The sequence below is a fragment of the Zea mays genome, chromosome 4 (assembly GCF_902167145.1).
Source record: "Zea mays cultivar B73 chromosome 4, Zm-B73-REFERENCE-NAM-5.0, whole genome shotgun sequence".
Classification (NCBI taxonomy): domain Eukaryota; kingdom Viridiplantae; phylum Streptophyta; class Magnoliopsida; order Poales; family Poaceae; genus Zea; species Zea mays.
The window spans coordinates 116,419,467-116,435,455 of record NC_050099.1 but is presented as its reverse complement, the minus strand read 5'-3'; the positions used below and the strand labels follow the sequence as shown (position 1 = coordinate 116,435,455).

Sequence of the window (15,989 nt, the reverse complement as noted above, 5' to 3'; positions counted from 1 at the left end):
TCTCGTCCTGTTTTTCCATACTTCGCGCAGCGCAAGAAAAATAAAAACTAGAAATAGGAACAAACCGAGACCGAGAGCGAGAGCGAGAGGGTGAATGCCAAATTGATCCAAAGGACTCTCCGCTAAATGCATCACAGCGAAATTTGCCGCTAAATTCTCATTCGCTAGCTCAGCCATTCCGTACTTGAAGGCTTCACTTTCAGTGCCATTTGCTACTAAATCCCGGAGCTGTGATCGAAGAAATCCTATATTAGCACTCCCCCCATGTATTCGTTCGGCTGCAACTAGAATCTCTTGGTGATCCCTGCCGGGCATTAATTTGGCCATTTCCTCGCATATAGCCCCTTGATATTCTACGACCCTTTCATCGGTCGGGTTTGGGGATGGCCGATTTACGGATGAAGAGGAAGAGGGAGTACCACTGTCCGTTAAGAATACTCCTTTCACGGAAGAAGGGGATGGCTGGTTCACAGAAAAGGATGCTAATGGCGAGGGTTGATTGACAGAGGAAGAGGATGCTAATGGCGATGGTTGATTGATAGAGGAAGAGGACGAGGGAGTCCCAAAAGAAATGAATCCTTCTGAAGAAGAAGGACTATGAGAGTGTAGACTAGAATTGCAAGACAAAAAAGACGATGAACTGGTGCTACTGGCACTCCCTCCCGAAAGATCACCCATTTTATTTCTGATATCCAACATGAGAAGATCTTCTGGTCTAGAATTAGTAGTTTTTGCATTTCTTTATTTTTAGTTAGGTTGGGAAAGGAAAGAAGAGATCGCGAACCGGGAGTTGGCACCCACACAATATCTTACACAGCAACACTGCTTGTCAAGTTAAGTAGCGACCTGCATACAGGGGACCCCCTCGTGCTCCACCCCAAGGGCTGACTCTTCTTTCATTACATACGATTTTTGTTACTGATCAAATTTGATTAATGGATGTCTCAGAAGACAGGCTTTCTCCGACAAGAAAGATGAGAGGAACTGTGGAGTTGGACCAATACGTTGGAATAGATAGCTCTGTTGCTTACTTTCAAGCTTTAGATAGCTCTGTTTGTTACAAGCAAAGAAGAAAAGATATAGCTTTAGTTTTACACCAGCTACGCCCTTCCCCATTGCAACGTTGTTGGTATTCGTTTTATTTTTGGATCCATGCAAGCCATTTCCTGTTGATAGGAAGGCAGAGTAACAAGTTGATTTCGAGTACCATACCTCCTTTCCGGTTCACAGACAGATCGAGGGTCACACCTTACACTTGCGTCACCTGCCTGCCCTTCTCGGTTTAATTGAATAAGACCGGCCCGAGTAGGACCAAGGATGCATTTTTTGAATGGAGTCTTCTCTCTAAATATTTCCGGGAAATATACCGGGTCAAACCTTCCGAGCTAACTGGACCCTACCCTTTTTCAGAGAATCATTCCTCCCCCACTCTCTACCCTTCTAAAAAGAAAATGCATTCCTTCGCACTGTGCTTGACTTTCGCTCTTATAGCACTCTTTTCCTTAATGCCTGTTGGCTCTAGCACTGTGCTCTTTGCTTCTAGTCTCGCTAGCTATGAAACTTCCACTGAAAAAGAAGAATTTCCACGCCCACCAACTGCAGAAGCTCAATCAATGGCCACTACCGACAAGGGGACAATAGAGCTGCATTGAACACGCATCCAGCACCTCGAGTCACTACCAACTAGAAAACGAGCGATATAGGAGGTAGACTGCCCGCTCCACAACGAGTGAAGAGTGCCGTAGAGCTGGAGACATATCCTTCCTGAAAGCCAATCGATCTGATCTGTTGGATAGTGCCTGAAAAGCTATTCCTCGCTAGCGCTGTCTTGTCTGTTCCTGTTCTGGATTGGGGCACGGGCTTTCTGTAGATTGGGAATTGCTGCTTCAACAATAGGAGCACAGGGCTAACGCCTCTTTGTTTAGGTTTTAGAAAAGTAGAAAGGAGAAAATTGGACTTTTAGAACTAATAACTATATTCTTTGTCTGATTTCTTTAATTGTCCGAGTTCTCTCATTAATGAGTTGGCTCGGCCATCATCAAGTAGTGAATCCCCTCTCGGGGAAGTCCCATTTCTTTCTGAACGGGAGTCGGAGTTTCTACAAATTGTATTGGAAGTGGTATTTGTAGATTGTGTCAGTGTTTAGCCAAGATGTCTCCCTTTGCGAAACGAATCCAAGGGCGAAGTGTTATCGCTTGTGTCGGTCCCACCCACCCTTGGGAGGGCCCGCCGGCCTTATCCTTATCCTTATAGTGATCTCGCTTTAAAAAGAGGACTTTCATAACAAGTGGAGTCATCTTGTGGGTATCAATAAGAAAAACCCTTCTCACATAAGAGCTCAAGAATAGATGCCTTGCCCCGAGAACAGGGATTCGAACCATTGGACTTTTCTAGCTGTCCTGCCACTGGGTTCCAAGTTCGTACGTAGTCTAGTCCATTTCTAGGCAGGAATTGCATTTTATGACATTGGCCCGTTCCTCAATACAATAGTTCCGTAGTGCCAGGTGGGAAGCATCCTTCTTTGAATATGATGATGGGCTCCCCAGTTTCAAAGATAATAAACCTATAGTTATATTACTTGCGTGTTGGTAAGGCGGCTAAGGTTCTTACGTATCATAGTTTAGTTCCTTGTTTGTCTAAGAGGAGTTCATATAGCCAGTCCAGTATGGAACCAGATCCGGATATCCGTACTTTTGGTGATGCGGTTCAGAGCAGAGGAGAGGTTCGGTAGGTTGACAAGAAAGTGCGCCGCTAGCTTTTGTGTGTTCACATAAGGTCAGAAGGAACCTCCGAGTGGATCCAACAAAGAATCGATTCTATGCCTTCTCTTTCAGTGTTCGTAGGGCTGGAAATTGTACACGCTGGTAACTAGTAAGCTGGAATAGTCAGGTTAGGAATGGAAAAGAAGGAAGGAGGAAGCGAGTTCTCTACTCTAGTGAAGATAGTGATAGTTTTGTACTCTAGTTCAGTCCCCAAGGCGCGAGTGAAGCCCTTCTCCATACCTTCGATAAACTACTTGCCTCATGGAAGTTCAAGTTCTCTTTCATAGAATGACTGGCTTTACATATCTCCTTATTCGTAGGAAATGAATGGGCAGCAACTTAGAACCGAAACCGGAAGGCAAGAAACCGAGCTATTCAAGAGAGATCCGGCACATCACAAGATAACGAAACAACTTGGAAAGCTAGTTCGGAAAGTTCACCTATGAAAGCCCTACTCAATATTGCATCGGGCCAGGTCAATAGATGAACACATAGAAGTGAGTAGAAAAAGCAAACTTTAGTGAATGAATGCGATCTAGACCCTGCAACTAGATCGAGCAAGAGGAAAGGAATGCGATCCTCAAATAAAAGAATCTATCTAGCACTAGCAGCAAGGAATGAGGTAGAACCTCGAGCAAGAGATATGAGCATTGATCTGATCTTATGAGAATACTGCGGCACTCTTTTGGTTCTTCTGATTTCTAGTCTAGTTTCCTTTCCTTAAGGGACAGGGCGGCATAGAGCTGAGGAGAGAGACAGATGGATGGCAGATGTGAATGAATTGCAATATGCATGCTGCCTGCCACCGAGGAGTAGTAGTATTGATGCCAGTGTGGAAGAGTTCGCTGGATCATTCTACCAGAGTCAATCAGTTTGATTCGTAACAAATGAGATTAGTTCACGTATAACGAGCATAAAGACGAATCTAACCGCTAGTTACTCTACTCATTGGCTCCATCCCATTTTTGAGGCCTTCTCTTTTTCATGATCTGGGCCATAAATCAATGGTGCCGCAGTCTATGAAGCAAGAATGGCCAATGACATACGCTATGGAAGCCGTAAACCTGGATTGGAAAGCGGAGATTCTTCTGAGAGAACTGGAACTCTGACCCAAGGCAAGACTTGACTTCTCTGATCATCCCTTCCCTGGAGCCTGAGCCCGGCAATAACAATAGCAGACAGGTCAGTTGTTCAAGTCCGTCTGGTTGATAGGTCAGCTCAGTATAGAATCTTGTATGGTAGTCCAGTAATGACCAGGCAAGTGAACCGGCTTGAGAGACGTAAGAACCGGGAGAACACAGGACGCACGGAAAACTTTCCTGCTCGAGTAACAGAGTCTTGGCTGGCGGAGTTGGAGAAGGGGCACCGACCAGAAGCTAGACAGAAGAATGACCTTATTTTCCTTTACTCTCCATTTCATTTGTCCTTCAACCGGATTAATGGTCAACGACATTTACAGCCTTTCCTTCACACAAGGTTTTTAATCCATCTCCCCTGCTTAGGACAGTAAGGGGAAGTAGCGATATTCTGATTCCTTCGTGGGGAATCAACGAAGGCAGCCGGTCCAGCTGCTTTAGTACTTAAGTTAACGCCCCAGCCCTTATCCCGCGATGAGAAGGTAGATGCGGTAAGCCAACTCCTATCCTTCTTGCGGAAAGGGCATTCAATGCCATCTGAATTCCCTTCCTTGCTTCGAGGAGCAGGTCGAATAGTCAAAGAAGGGGATGGCTAATTCCAGGAATAGAGTAGCATTCTCAGTCACTACCCTCAGTTGCAGCCTCAGTCCATATAAAATAGTCAATCTACCAGCAGTAGAGGCTGCAGATACATGTCCACCACCTGTTTATCTACTACCATAAGCGGGAGCAGTTGCAGGTAAAGAGTGTTGTGAGGGCTTTCATTTGCGCGTTAAGGGCAGTTTCTGTTATAGCACTAGAAATCAGTGCCGTTAGTCCCTTCTCGAACAATAGTTTTAGCAATTGAATCAGCTGTTTCCTAATAGACTAGGCTGTTAGCAGGATTTGCAGGCGAGATAGATGAGGAGGCATAGAAGGAGCAATTCCATTATGTGCTAAAGGCTGCGGAATAAGAGCTCTTAGTCCTTTCGGCGTAGAGAACGAATCCTCTGTTGCAAGAAGAAGGGCAATGCCGATTGTAAGGTTAAGTATTACGTACTTCAAAACCAGTCAGTGACTCATTTAAGTGTTGTGCGAAAAGGTAGCCTTTTGGCAACTGCAACCATCCATAGCGAGCGACGGAAGATCAATATGCTGTTTTTTCATAAGTTGATAAAAGGAGAGAGCAGCTTAATGAGAGAAGTAGCAGTGAGGGCGCTAAGCAGGTGTCAAGTTAATTGGTCTGAGAGCCAAGCGAGCTTTCAATTTCAAGTAGTAAAAAGCAGGCATTAAAGTAGGTGAGTAAGTCAAGTTCTCTATATGCTTGAAGCTGATACGCGCCTTTGTTGCCTTCTGTCTTCTTCCCTTTGGTAGTTCTGTTTCCAGCTGAGGAAATGGAATAAATAAGTAAGGCTTACTAAAAGAGAGAAGAGGGTCTACAGTCATTCTATCTCAACACTAAAGAATAAGACGTCTATCCTTACTCTTGCATTAAATAGAATAATCAGAAAGGGAGGGGAGTATAGATAATATAATATAAGGAAGCGCTATATACAGAATTTAATCAGTAAAAGTGGTTTGTGCGCATTCGTTATTTGTTCGTTATTCGCGTGACTGACCGGGTATCCTTATTTGCCTTGGTCCCCACAACGAAGTTCCTCCATAGAGAACCCAACTGCACAGCACCATCGCAAAGGTTTCTTCGTAACTCAACTCGATTAGTCTCACTCAAGAGAACTCATCTACACGGAAGGTCTTTTAAGTGCCAGTTGTACCCGCACAGAAGTTCTGCGCCCTCAACCAGGATGCCTCCTGCAGTAGCATCACAACGAGTCTCACCATGGATAGCTCGCCAGTCTTCTTGCATCAGCCACACCTAATTACAAATGACCTTGGCCTCTCCATGCTCGTCATTTACATTTAAACCGCACACCCCCTTGTTGAGGTCTTACTCCAACGGTACGGCCTCTAGCACATGACCATTCCTCACTCAAGTCATCGACACCCTCGTCGATGTACGTGTTGAAAGAATAAATTCCACTATCTCTCAAACGAAATGAGGTTTTTGAGCTCCTATATCACAGAGTTTCATTGATGCCAAAGGGGGTTTTCCTCAAACGCGATTGGAACCAGAATAGGCTGCAAGAATGAAAGAGTAAATCTATCTTAGTCAAGGCGCTCGCTCTGCCACAAAGGGAGGAACTGGAGGAAATTCAGTGTGAGTTGTTGACATCAACCTTTCGCTTCTCGGCAATGTTTCGGTCGTTCATACCAAAAGCGAACAAACCGGGAATGTTTCGACCTATAACTCAACCTGCGGAGAGAGATAGGATCGTAATGGAGGGCTAGGACTAGCCCACTTATTTAACCTGTTATTTGATCCTCTATTTTTCGTGCATTCGCATGGATTTCGGCCGAGACGGGGCGCTATCACTCTTTTCCAGGAAGTCAAACGTTGGCCTATGGTCAATAGAGTCATAAAAGCAGATATCAAAAGCAAAAGCTGTTTTGAAAAAATATCTCATCCTTGAGTTTCTGAGAAGCTAAGTAGGCGACAAGAATGAAATGCTCATCAATCAAATAGTTGCTTTTTTTACGGCCCCCATCTTCGCTTCGATTCAAGGGCAAGATCTATTCCAATAGGGAATTCGGCATTCCCCATTTACTCGCCTTCTCCATCACTAGATGAGTGGGCAGTGCCGGACTCGAGGGATGGGATTCCCGGCCGAATTGGAAGCATAAAAGCGCCATTCCGAGATTGATAGATATATCAATCTAAATAGGAATTGGAATAGGAGAAGAGCTAATTGGGATTGGAGAAGAAGTTCCTTTGGAATGGAATTGTAGAACAAGTAGACAGGATTTCTACGAAACAGGATAATCCGTTGATTGGGAACAAGTCCGGATTGGATTCCTGCGTCACGGATCAGTAGCAGCAAGTAGATCAAAGCTAGTTCGGTAACATAAGCTAAGGAACAGGACTATTTGCCGGGGGATGATCACTTGGTTCCGTAGGTTTCTTGATCTCATATCTATGGGCCAGTCCGATCTGAAAGGAGGAATGATGGTAGATACCCACTAGGTAGTCGTCTTCCACTGCCTCGAGTCCAATCTCTCTCTATTGGCCAGAGGTGTCCAACACCTTCAGTACCGTTCTTTGGACAAGAGAAGCCTTATCCTTCATACTTTCTGGACGTGTTGGTTTCCAATCTGACATTTTATCAGAAGGTTCTGCCAATTTATCCCTACTGTAGTTTGGTGTCGCTTGCTCTTGTTTGCTGCTGACCTCTATTTTCTTTCCCTCGATTAAGAGGCTAAATGAACTGGGTGCTCGAAAGTTTGTTGTGTCCGACGTCGCTCGGTTGTATACCATACGTTCGTGCTCTAGAGTTCATGCCTACAGGGGAGTGTTCAGCATCCGCGAATCGAGTCACTGAAGGTTACAACAAGAAATTGAAGAGGATGGTCGAAAAGATGAACCAGGAGATGGGTCCAGAGAGCAAATTTGTGTACGTAAATTCGAAGGAGTTTGGCAGCGCCGAAGCAGAGGAAGGAACCAGAAGCAATGGAAAGAACGACGACCTAGGAGGTAGTAGTAGTACGAAGCCGGAAGGTGGTTTGATTCAGAAGTTGAGTGAGGAGGCTTCGACCGTCGCCACAAAGATTCTTATGAGGCATGCTTCTGATGGGCTGCCACGCGGGAGGTACTGGAAGACTTTTCAAAGGGCTAAGTATAGGCACCGGGAAAGAGTGGGGGGTTGAAGTGGAGTTGCCACGACGATTTCTGGTAAGTCGATTGCGGAGGAACTGAGAGGGAGAAGGCCGGGCTTCCCAGATTGTGCAAATTAGCCATTCCACTTCGGGGTCGTGTGCACATAGCATGGAGGCGATGCCTTATGCCGTGGCGTCAATTCTAGCTTCTAATGCGGGAGCTTCTAGCTGTTCGCTTTTAAATTGGCACTTTGAGTTGAGGGCGGAGCGTGAATTAAGTAAAGGCTTATTTGTTCCTGAATGTTTCATTGTTATTAACCAAAACCAACATTTATCATACTTGCAACTAAGACCTCGAATGTTTGGAAAAGACGATGTCGACAAAGCGGAGTTTTTTAATGAAATAAAAGACATTTGCAAGTGTTGGCTTACACCCGGGAAATTGTCAGTAAATAAAGCGCCAGGAGGTTGTGCAAGCACTAGAAATGACGAGCATGGAGAGGTCAATCTTGGTAGTCAGGTCTGGTAGAGCAATCTCAAATTATCATATAGAAATGTTATGATTTCGGTATTGATCAAAAGGTGCTGGGACCTTAGGGGATACATTAGTGCCATGTTCTATTGCGGAACGGTCATATCCTGGTAACCTAGCCCCCGTAAGAGCTCTACCTAATCGTCGACATAATGGGTAGAAGGCAGGCTGTGCTTATTTCTCGGCAAATAGCTGAGTCGACACCTCGAGGTGCCAACTCAGCTCTTCGTAGATAAAAACAAGTGTTCAGTGGATCAAACCCTGTATTAATGGTTCTGGCAGGCTGCTGGCGTGGGACTTCTTTCGCTAGAAACACTACAACAATAGAAGCACCCTTCTAGAGATAAGAATAGCAAATGTTTTGAGGCACTGATGGAAGCATGCCAAGGTGAAGTTGACGATCTCTTTAGCGTTTATCCTTCTCTTTATCTTGCCCTGTGTGCTCATGCTGTGAGTGCCGCAGGATGGTTTAGTTCTGATCGAGTGCTTGACCCCTTGAGGAGGGCACATTCTTCAGCATCTCTCTTGTCGGATCGTATCCCCGTGACCACGTCGTTAAAGAGACAGTCTTTCTTTGGCCTAGCCTGGCCCACCGACGTCGTTGGTGACACTCTTCTGAGCCCCTAGATTCGTCAAAGGATGAGATCTTGCCTATGATGTAGTGTAGGATGAACAGGAAAGTTCTCCTCCATTGAGACCCGGAAAACTACTACTTTTTCTTATTGAAAAAAAGAGCTTTGTTATCTTACTTGCTGGCTAGTAAACGCTACCCCTACCCTTGAAAACTTGTTTACTTTTGAGGGCCGGAGTTTACTTAAATTCAAGAGGGACTTAAAGGATTTCTAACTTCACTGTCCTGCTTACTCATTGGATGAATTGACAGAGTCTCTTGCCCTTTACCTTGGATATACACAAGATTGCTCATTCGCTGTAACCACTAGTTCTAGAACTGAATAGGAAAAGCTATATGGCACTCAAACAGAACAGAATGGATAGCAACTGAAACTCCAAGAGGTAGTATACTAATATACTTTTTTTCCTAAAAACCTAAGATGCCTATTGGTCTAAGCTTTATATCTATCCTATCGCTCTCTTGCTTAAATTCACTTCCTTCCTTAACTCAGATCTAAATGGCTTCCTTTGGATCGACATGCGTAGAAAGAGGTAAAAGCACGGGCATGGAAAAGGGATTATATGGCGTGCTGGGCTGGATGAAAGAAGCAACTACGCCTACAATGAGAATAGCGGGACTCCCACTAGCTGACAGAGAACTCCCAGCCAAAATGAAACTGGACTTCCAGCAATAGCAGCAATGTCACTAGAACCTTTCATACTGGAGAATAACTAGAAGTTTATGGGGAATACAACCCTTAAGGTTTGGCTATGATTCTAAATCAACCATGCTTACTAAACAACTCAATCATGCACTCGTAATGCTCCATTCGAGGCGTAATACCAGAATCTTCACTCATCGAGAACAAGTATCTTTGACCTAGATTAACATATCCTTCACAAATACAAGCTAGCAAGGCATCTGGATAACTTACAAGATAAGTTTATGCGTGCCACCTATCATTTGATACTGCCTGATCAAGTCTTTGGATCAAGCAAGAGGATGCAGACAGTATGTTTAGAAAAAGGAATATGCACAGGAAATCAAGCAAGAGGATGCGGACAGTAACGATCGCGTAAAGGAGGGCCCGCTTACTAATACGGAGAGGGTTCCGCATGAAAAAGACAATCCTAAACTTCTTCGTTTCGTTGGTTTTTCCAAGGTCTTTTAAATTATCTTTTTTTTGAACATGAACGGAAGTAGCGTAGGACACCCAATCCTCGGTCAAACCTCTACTTCAATGAACCACGTCGCGTTCTTTATCTTTCTCACTCGTCGTTTCGTTGGAAAAACCCACGCCCAATATCATATTGACTCTCTCCCGTCCAATAAGAGTTTCCGAGAGTTACTTTATTCAAGTTCTCTCCTTTCCAAAGCTCCACAAGGCTAACAAAAAGAGTAATAGGACAACAAGCAATCTTGCTTTCATTTATTTTGAGTTCTTTCTTTGTTGAGATGGAAATCGACGTTCTTTTGAAAAGGGCTAGGTAGTTTGCACGCAGGCTTCTTCATGAAAGGTCAAAAATAGACTTTGATTTCATCATAAAAAATGACTAGTCGTTCGTCTGAAGCCTTAAGAAACCAAAGCGGCAGTTTTTTTTCCGAATGACCTGATTTCGAGAATCAACTAACCAACAAATCTGTAGCCCAGGTGATTCGATGCCTCCCTCTCGCCAAACCAAAATGGGATGAATCTTCTCATGCCGCTTTTTTCTTATTCAGGGCGCTGCGAAGCATCAAGGCAAGGGGGTAAATAAAATAAGGGGGAAGAGGAGTTGTCACGATAGAAAAGAGAAATGACTATAAGGAACCAACGATTCTCTCTTCTTAAACAACCTATATACTCCACACTTAACCAACATTTAATAGATTATCCAACCCCGAGCAATCTTAGTTATTGGTGGGGGTTCGATTCGTTAGCTGGTATTTGTTTAGTCATTCAGATAGTGACTGACATTTTTTTAGCTATGCATTACACACCTCATGTGGATCTAGCTTTCAACAGCGTAGAACACATTATGAGAGATGTTGAAGGGGGCAGGTTGCTCCGTTATATGCATGCTAATGGGGCAAGTATGTTTCTCATTGTGGTTCACCTTCATATTTTTCGTGGTCTATATCATGCGAGTTATAGCAGTCCTAGGGAATTTGTTTGGTGTCTCGGAGTTGTCATATTCCTATTAATGATTGTGACAGCTTTTATAGGATACGTACCACCTTGGGGTCAGATGAGCTTTTGGGGAGCAACAGTAATTACAAGCTTAGCTAGCGCCATACCAGTAGTAGGAGATACCATAGTGACTTGGCTTTGGGGTGGTTTCTCCGTGGACAATGCCACCTTAAATCGTTTTTTTAGTCTCCATCATTTACTCCACCTTATTTTAGCAGGCGCCAGTCTTCTTCATCTGGCTGCATTGCATCAATATGGATCAAATAATCCATTGGGTGTACATTCTGAGATGGATAAAATTGCTTCTTACCCTTATTTTTATGTAAAGGATCTTGTAGGTCGGGTAGCTTCTGCTATCTTTTTTTCCATTTGGATTTTTTTGCTCCAAATGTTTTGGGGCATCCCGACAATTATATACCTGCTAATCCGATGCCCACCCCGCCTCATATTGTGCCGGAATGGTATTTCCTACTGATCCATGTCATTCTTCACAGTATACCTGACAAAGCGGGGGGTGTAGCCGCAATAGCACCAGTTTTTATATCTCTCTTGGCTTTACCTTTTTTTTAAGAAATGTATGTGCGTAGTTCAAGTTTTCGACCGATTCACCAAGGAATATTTTGGTTGCTTTTGGCGGATTGCTTACTACTAGGTTGGATCAGATGTCAACCTGTGGAGGCACCATTTGTTACTATTGGACAAATTTCTTCTTTCTTTTTCTTCTTGTTCTTTGCCATAACGCCCATTCCGGGACGAGTTGGAAGAGGAATTCCAAAATATTACACGGAATAGACTCATCGCACCGGATCAGTCTCTTAGACGGATGAGACTGATCACACCTGATCAGTGATCAATTCTGGCACAATGAATTTACGAGTTATTTTACATAATGAATTTACAAGCAGATGAGGTAGACCTATCTCTTGAAAAGAGTTCAGTAAACAAGGGAACGAAGCGACCGATAACGTCCCCTCGGGGAGGAGAAGGGATTGACTTCGGCTCCTATTATCTTTGTTTACCAATCTTCAAATTGGTGAATTGGTTAATAGGAAGTGCGCGCTAGCACGCTTCATATTTCTAGTAACAAGGGCCGGGCCGTTGCTTGCTTGTTTGGTCGTTAGATCAGAGGGCGCTCATCCCTTGCTCGGCCCCTGAAAATGAGATAACATAGGCTTTTGATATCTGCTCTGTCAACAAGCCCTGGTTCAATCCCTGCTTCTTCCAGGCCTTATCCCGAAAGAGGTAAACAATTCTTTTTTGTCATTTTGTTCACTGGTCTTCACTTCAAGCAATTCCATTAGTCCAAGTCTGCTGCAATTGGTAATAGGGGATAAGCAATTGGTGGTCGTAGGCTCACTCACCTCTAGCTCTTTTTCTTTGCGATGACCCCGTCCTTGTATCCGTCCTCTAGCATCTATCTTCTCCTGTATTGTATGTAGTAGCAGTGGCATTCGACTTTGAAGTACCAGGAAAGGCAGATAAGTTTAGCCTCAATAAAAATATCTTTATAGCCTGAAGTTGGCTTACTTAATTCCTTTGAGCTTCCCCCACTATTTAGTTCGTTTTCCGGTAAGCTAATATGGGCGCAGGTCTAGTTAACGTTCAAGCAGAATAGAATCCCCATCAGACTCTCGTTTGTTGGTTGGGATGGGATCTTAGGAGAGAAAGGAAAGCCCTGAAACAAAGTGAGCCTACGCCTACGGGAGGGTGTAAAAATGCCTCAAAGCCTGTGAAGCAAGTTCTAAAGTAAGTTTGAAAGCTCACTGCGGAAAGGGTTTTGACTAGCTAGTCAGATTGCCCCATTACGGGTGTGTTACGCCAGAAAGTTCCTCAATCCTATGCCTGTTCCCGAGCGAGTCAGTCCCATTTCGATGACGAACGACACGATCCTCCATAGAGCTTCCCATTTTACATTTCTCCATCGCGAGAGATTCTCTCCAGCCACAGGTTCCCCAGTGGTACGTCCGGGGTCGGTTCAATCAGTGCGCTATCAGTCCAGTACCATTAGCTCTCCAAGGGTAGCAATCCATTCTTTCCGGGCAAGCCAGTTCAGTTCCTTTCTGGTAACAAGAGATCCATCTCCCTGTGCCGCGGGGTGGGCGACTGCGGTTCGAGTCTTTTTCGATTGGGTAGATCCATACCATATGTTCCCGGGGGGAGACGAGGTGTAGCGCAGTCTGGTCAGCGCATCAGTTTTGGGTACAGAGGGCCATAGGTTCGAATCCTGTCACCTTGATGTGGTATTCACAGGGGCCGAAGTGCAAAGCCCCGTAGCCTATCCGTGGTCGGGAAGGCAGGCGAAAAGCACGCACCAAAAAAAAGAAAGCTATAATTTTCTTTTTTTTCTTTTCTTCTTTGTAGTACACGAGTGAAATTGGTTACGGTGGTACACCTGTGAAATATATAAATGTTATGGTTGTACACGAGTTCCTTATATTATAGGTGTTTAAGACCGATTACGTCGGTTACACGAGCGGTAGTACAGCGAAAATGTTTTTCAATTTCACTTAGCTTGGTTACAAGCCTGGTAGGTACTACAGCGGAAATACAGTTGGTTTCACGTTAATTAGGTTATCTTGGTGGCAAACAAGTGCCTGGTAGGTTAGGTACTACGACTGAAATGGTTTATGATGGCACATACAGTACATTTAAGCTGTAGTACGTGGGCCTACTGTGGTATTGGATGTATTGGTTGTTGCCGAGTCTATGCTCGACCGCGCTCCCTCTCAGAATAGAGATCATGTTTCCCTTTACCCACCCAGAATCTGAAGTGAGTGTGGAATCTATTCTGCCTATTGGCAGATGGCTCTCTATTATCTTTCCCTGGGTCCCCATTATATTAATAAATATGAAAGTCAGGCTTATTGTACTGAATCTCTTTATAGTCTACCTATCAAGCCCAAGATAAGGGCAAGGGCAAAGCTCCAATAGAGCACTCGGGTCTGCCCCCTGAAATAGTTCTTGACGGCTCAGACTATTTTCTAGATCCGCCACTTAGCCCTGAGGAGGGTGCCTACTCGACCCAGTCAAGTACTACTCCACCACCGGCCCCGAGTCACTCCGCAGGGGGCGGGGCTGCACCTTCTTCAATTTCTCCTGCAGATGAGGGGGAACCAGGGAGTCCACCACGTCCTTTCGGGTCTCTGACTCTGAGTAGCAGGGATCTCATATTTCATAATTTGAGTTTGCAGTATCTGGAAAGGACCAGGAGCCCAGAGGAACTTCTCAAATTAACTAATAAAATCTATGAAGGGAAGCAATCCGTACTTTCAGAGCTTAGGCGTTTAGCTGGCCCTTTCCATGGCCAAATCAATCCTGTTCCAGGATATGGATAGTGCGGGCAATGCAATACGAAACCCCCAAACCAATTGTGAGTATAATCCTAAAATGTTTCAAAGGATCGTTCTTGACTTGCAGCTGGAAGGGATCCAGAGTAAATATTATAGCCAATTCGTAAATCAAAGGGTGGATAGCATCCCAAAAGAATCCTGGAATAATTTAAGGATTGATGAATTACCTTTAAACCAATTCAATCAAGAAAAGTTCCTGCTTTTGGGCTGCTTTGTGAGTTGGTTCCACTGGCGTAACTACCCCCGGAGGGCGATGCGGGGCGAGGCTGGGGGCAGCCGACTCAATCCTTCCAAATCACTAGAAGGCAAGTTCATTCCTCTTGTGTGCGCATGCATTATCTAATGCTAAGGACTCTACAAGAATCGGTTAAGCTTTTCGTTTTAGTTTGATCAGAGTTCGGTACCGGTAGCTAAGGCAATCCCCTCTCCTGTCCTGTGCAAGAATGAGGAATATCTTAGCTTAGTATAGACACGTGAGTAGCTAACAGAACTGAGTAACCGACTGACAGACAGAGTAGGATGAGGGATTGATGTCTGTCTTTGATTAGCAAAAGCAGAACTCTTATAGGAAGTTGACTGAGCACTCGATTAACTGATCATGAAGTGAAAAGCACGTGGTAACAAAATCGAATGAAAAGTACAACCTATCTCGATTAACTGATCGAAACCTAGCGCATCATGTTTTCGAGTCGCCAGGTGTTTATTCTCTTGGAAGCAAGCCAACTCTGCCCACCCAATTCTATATATCTATCTTTCTTCTTACTACTTAGATTGGAGCCGACACAAGGAATTGAATTGGTCGACGAAGACAACAAGCAAGGTCCACAGCGCATTAGAAACAGGGCAAGCTAATAAGTAGGTAGGGTGGGAGCAGCTAACTTGAAAACGGAGCTAACTATGCATTCCACGGATGCAATAGCCAGAATGAACTGGGGCTGGCTTTTCTGTAACTAGTCTTTCCTGCTGCCCATCATTCTACTATTCGTTCCAACCCTTCGTTCCACGGAGCTAGGAAGAAGTCCTGCAAAAAGAAGAGATGCACTTCCGGCTGCCTGATAGAGTGAACGATTTGGTACGTGGTAACGCTGTAAAGTCGATATCTCACCCATGAATAGAGGGCTGGCTAGCATCTTACCTCAAAAAAGAGAAAGTTGTCTCACCATATCATATGCTCGTTTTCTAAATCCAGTGTTATGCTCTCTTCTTCGCTTACACCTGTTACGCACCTCTTGTGCAGTGACAACACTACCCGGGAGTTTATCTTAGCTGTCTGGGACTTACTCTCCTATCCACCACTGGTACTAGTCTGTTGGCCAACACTTAAGTAATGATCTTGGACAATAAGGAAGGTTGATTGGTCTATACTTTTATTCTGTTAATGGAGTACTGTAGAAGAGTTCTCCCAACCCAAGTATCTTCGGTTTCAGTTCTCTCTCTCTTTTTGACCTGCTACTCTGCTGTTGTTTTGGCCCATCAAGGGAGGGTTGTTGAATTTCTGAATTAAGAATTAAGTAAGTAGAGCAGTTAGGTTATGAGCCTTGCGAGCTGTATGGGGGAGAACATAGCCTTTTGGCTTGGAATAATAAGTACAAAAAAGGAAAAAATCTCAATATGACAATCTGAATTACTTGATGCAGTAACATCAGGTTGTTCTGTCGTTCGACTTATCGTTCATCTCGCTGTACTTCTCTATCGAAAGATAAGGGTTCATCGAAGAAAGGGAAGGGAACTATCCG

The 15,989-nt window shown here is 44.4% G+C and overlaps 1 non-coding gene across 1 annotated transcript; it reads left to right on the top strand.

The window, feature by feature from the left end:
• Positions 1-13,064: 13,064 nt before the first annotated feature.
• Positions 13,065-13,139, top strand: TRNAP-UGG (transfer RNA proline (anticodon UGG)). Its single transcript has one exon. It is a non-coding gene; the product is annotated as a tRNA-Pro (tRNA).
• Positions 13,140-15,989: the final 2,850 nt, after the last annotated feature.